This window comes from Helianthus annuus, chromosome 15 (assembly GCF_002127325.2).
Source record: "Helianthus annuus cultivar XRQ/B chromosome 15, HanXRQr2.0-SUNRISE, whole genome shotgun sequence".
NCBI lineage: Eukaryota > Viridiplantae > Streptophyta > Magnoliopsida > Asterales > Asteraceae > Helianthus > Helianthus annuus.
Genome location: NC_035447.2, coordinates 48,423,497 through 48,427,674, shown reverse-complemented (window position 1 = coordinate 48,427,674; position 4,178 = coordinate 48,423,497). Strand labels below are relative to the sequence as shown.

Genomic DNA, 4,178 nt, shown 5'->3' with positions numbered 1-4,178 from the left:
AACACATCATTCATGCTTTCATTCCTTTCATGCTTCGAATCCGTCTCGCGGATTCAAGCACATCATTCATGCTTTCATTCCTTTCATGCTTCAAATCCGTCTCGCGGATTCTACCACATCATTCATGCTTTCATTCCTTTCATGCTTCGAATCCGTCTCGCGGATTCAAGCACATCATTCATGCTTTCATTCCTTTCATGCTTCGAATCCGTCTCGCGGATTCTAACATATCATTCATACTTTCATTTCTGAAAGTCTTACATTCCTCTTCACCCCCACGTCCACCTACTACCTAGTTCTAGCGGACATACCTGTAACAATTATCACGGTCTCACGAACGTCATATGTTTCTTGTGTACTGGCCAAGTACACAATCCGCATACTAGTTTCGTGTCTTCGTGTAATCGCCACCTAATGTCCGAAGAATTAAGTTTCAGCACGTGTAACATTTTCAAAACTTCATTATCATTCCATTATTACATTTTACTTAAAATTTTTTCTTTCACTTGCTAGATTTTACCATTACATGTACTTACACATATTAAATATGCGTACCTGGAATCAATTTATCTTACTACGTGCCTTGGTTTCGGTCCAAGACTGTACTCGCGGATCATCCTCTCCAACAACTATGCTTACCCTTCACATAACATACTGTTAGTTTTTTCTTAATATACATGCTTAAATACACACTTACATTAGCTTCTACCTTTAAATTTTGATCGAGTCTTGGATTGTACGGGTCCCTTGTCACAAGAGCACTCTGGTTTGAGTTCAAGTATTTACCTCAACATACTTGATTTCCCTCAAACCACGGCTCTGATACCAACTTGTAACGCCCAAAATTCCTAATCCGAAAGTAATATTTATCATGCTATAATTTGACAAAAATCGGGCATGACCCGTTCGTATTATGAACAATTCCCTGTAAGACTACCTTGTAATAACTTAAAAATACAACACAGCGGAAAATATGAACCCAAAATTTCGTTCTTTAATAGACATAGTACTTACAAGAAAGTTCAAATACCAAATGTCATACACTCATTAAAAAGGATTACCACGTTCCATTATATTAATACTTCGGACCTACATTTGTTAAACTATGTGACTGATCCTTCCCGTACAATCCTTGCTCTTGACTCGATCTTCGTCCACTCATCTTCGTTAGTAGAAGAAGAAGTCCGTATGGTACCTGTGAACATCACATACAACTTAATCATTAGTCATTGACAACCTCATACAACACTATTCTCACACAATTAACTTTCGTATAATATTCGAAAATATAGCTTCGATTCATTCGACTATTCTCTCTAAGTCTCTTGTTCCGAGTTCGGCTTCAACTTCATAAGAATCCGACATTCTCATTCCTGCATTACATCCCAAACTCAAGGGCATTGTTAGTAACGTTAATTCTCAAATGCATCCAAATCATGCATTCGCACATACTTGCACACATACATACCTACAATCATACACATCTACATACCTATATACATTCAATCATACCTACAATCATGTATTCATACCTACGTGTTCCATACGCATTCTTATATACCATTTACATGTAATACATGTCCAACTTCATTACATACATCTATCATACTCTTATATAAATTACATGAGGCTTAGACTTGGGTGTAATCGTCAAGGGAACACTCGAAATCATGTTTGGGAGGCCCACCGTAGTCCACGGATAATATACCGAAGCCTACGATGCATAAATCACATAAATAATATTTTTCGACAGAACCTTCACCCAGCCGTGTCAGCTCACCACCCGGCCGTGTCAGCTCTGCACTTTTCCTAGCCATTAATTCTTACCGAAACGGACATAACTCTCTCATTTTTCATCCGTTTTGCGTCACGTTTCTTCCTACGTGATTGTAAATTAACATTCTATCATGTGAACTTGAAATCCAACATCCGGGTTAAGGAAATTCTTAACTTATACGTCTTCGGCTTATTATTCATCTACGAATTATTCGACCCGCTCATGGTTTTTATCAAACAACACATTTGATTTAGCCTAAAACTTACAAGAACATTATAGCCATAAAACTTTTACATTATCCGTACTTCCACTTACCCATTAACGTGCTTATGCGTGATCCTACCCGTTACCCGGTTATCATACCATAGACATTTCTTATTCTTCATTCCATTATAACATCAAGACCTCATTTTTGACCTGTTACATCTACTTAGCGAAAATCATTGGTTTCATACAACCTATCCATTATTTGTCTCAATTATTATGCTTAATTAACTAGCACATAACTCTACGTAAACAACTAAGAAGTGATTGCGGAAATCACTTACTTAATACTACTCATTCGATATCTTCTTCAATAACAAATTTCAACAAAACCTTTAACGATTATCATACAATTAATTCCATTACTATTAAAGATGGAGTCCGAGAGTTTACTTACCTCGTGCGTCCGAATTTACACATAGCTTCCGTGTTTACCTTCGACCCGTAGCGCTTCCATATTTGTGCCTCTATTGACATGACTCCTATCCATACATGTCATCATAATTGTAACACGGTTAGCTTACAAACATTCGTTCATTCGGCTTTCAAATCATGCAATTTTTTACTTTCGTTAGCTTATTAACGCATATAAGGGATATGTATCATCATACTTTATTACTACCGAGCATAACACATCAACTAGCAAGTTCATAATGCAATAGTTTCTCGCATACAACTTTTACCTTTTTAACTTCAATCCTATACATAATCCACTCTCATTTAAACTATGCCATTCACTTACATAACTATTGCATTCACATATAGTTTGCATTCCATAACACTTTTTACAAAAGATCAATTCCATAATTTCCACATACAACGTAAGACTTCCTAATTCATTCAAAATTTATAAAATTAACCATTCAAGCATTTAATCGAACACTTGGTGTGCATATAACATTGTAAGCACTATGTACACGTATCCAATGCACAATTTCACTAGTAATCTTCATAACTCATTTAATCAACTAAATTCTCATCACTTATTCATTCTACAACATAAAAATTCATCAATTATCCTAGCACTTATACCTTCATCGATCACAATTACTCAATTTATGGAACTACAAGATCACCATACTACTAGATTAATTGGGTTTGACCCCAAACCTTCAATACAAACGAATTCAAGCATAAAACATCTTCTAATGATGATTCTAATTCATACACAAGTTCAATTTCTTCAATTTCACGGATTTGATTAAACCCTAGTTCATGAAAATGCACCAAAATACAACATTTAACTTACCTTATGTTCAATATGCTTAGATTAGCGAAGAATTAGCCTCATGCATTCGATTTTTGGATCAACAACACCTTTAATTTCTGAAATTCTTGAGGTATTATGAAGGAGAAGGGTTTCCTCTCCTTCCTGCTTCTTGTTCGCGACCCATACACACCCACTATACTGGGTTTTTATTTTTTTAATAAGTTATTAACATAATTACAAGTTTAACCCCTCAAGGTTGTTTAAGTTATCATTCTTGTATTTTTTTTTCTAACTTTTAAACTTTTATTATTCATTTATAACTAACTAAACATTTAAAACAATTAAACATTCAAATAATCTTTTCTAAAAATTTGGGGTGTTACAACAATGAGAACAACCGCTTGGAATATAGTTAACATAAACAAATGACACACATGTGACCATTTTTCAATCAACTACCGTCCGACAGTTTGAAAGTTTAACAAATTGTTCAATTTTAGTTTTTAACTTTCAAAAACTTGCAAATTTAGACTGTTTATGAAGATTTAGTTGTTTTGGTTTTTGTTCAGGTTTCAGGTAGCGAAGACTTGAGTTCCAACGTCGGGCAATCAAAAGAAATTAGAAATAAAATCTTTTTGGCTTTTATAAAGTTTATATTAAAACACACCTAAAACCTTTTTGGAATTTTGAATATGTGAAATGTAAAGATGGAAAGCAGTAAATAAATATATACAAAGATGCAGAAACTGAAAGCATTAAATAAATAATGACAGGCATTCTTTTTGTGAGTTTCGAGAGTAAGAGAATCATATCAGTTTACGGTCACGCCAAAACGCTCTTGTTGTTCAATTAGTTAACATTTAAATAAGCATCCTATAGCGATTATCGGTATTGTTGTCCACTTAAGCTCAACTTATCAGATGTAAT

The 4,178-nt window shown here is 34.5% G+C and overlaps 1 long non-coding RNA gene across 1 annotated transcript; it reads right to left on the bottom strand.

Annotated features, from left to right (window-relative positions):
* Window positions 1-1,060: 1,060 nt before the first annotated feature.
* LOC118487583 lies at window positions 1,061-3,433 on the bottom strand. The gene is made up of 2 exons (XR_004881964.1): window positions 3,291-3,433; window positions 1,061-2,523 (listed from the first exon to the last, which is right to left on the bottom strand). It is a non-coding gene; the product is annotated as an uncharacterized LOC118487583 (long non-coding RNA).
* Window positions 3,434-4,178: the final 745 nt, after the last annotated feature.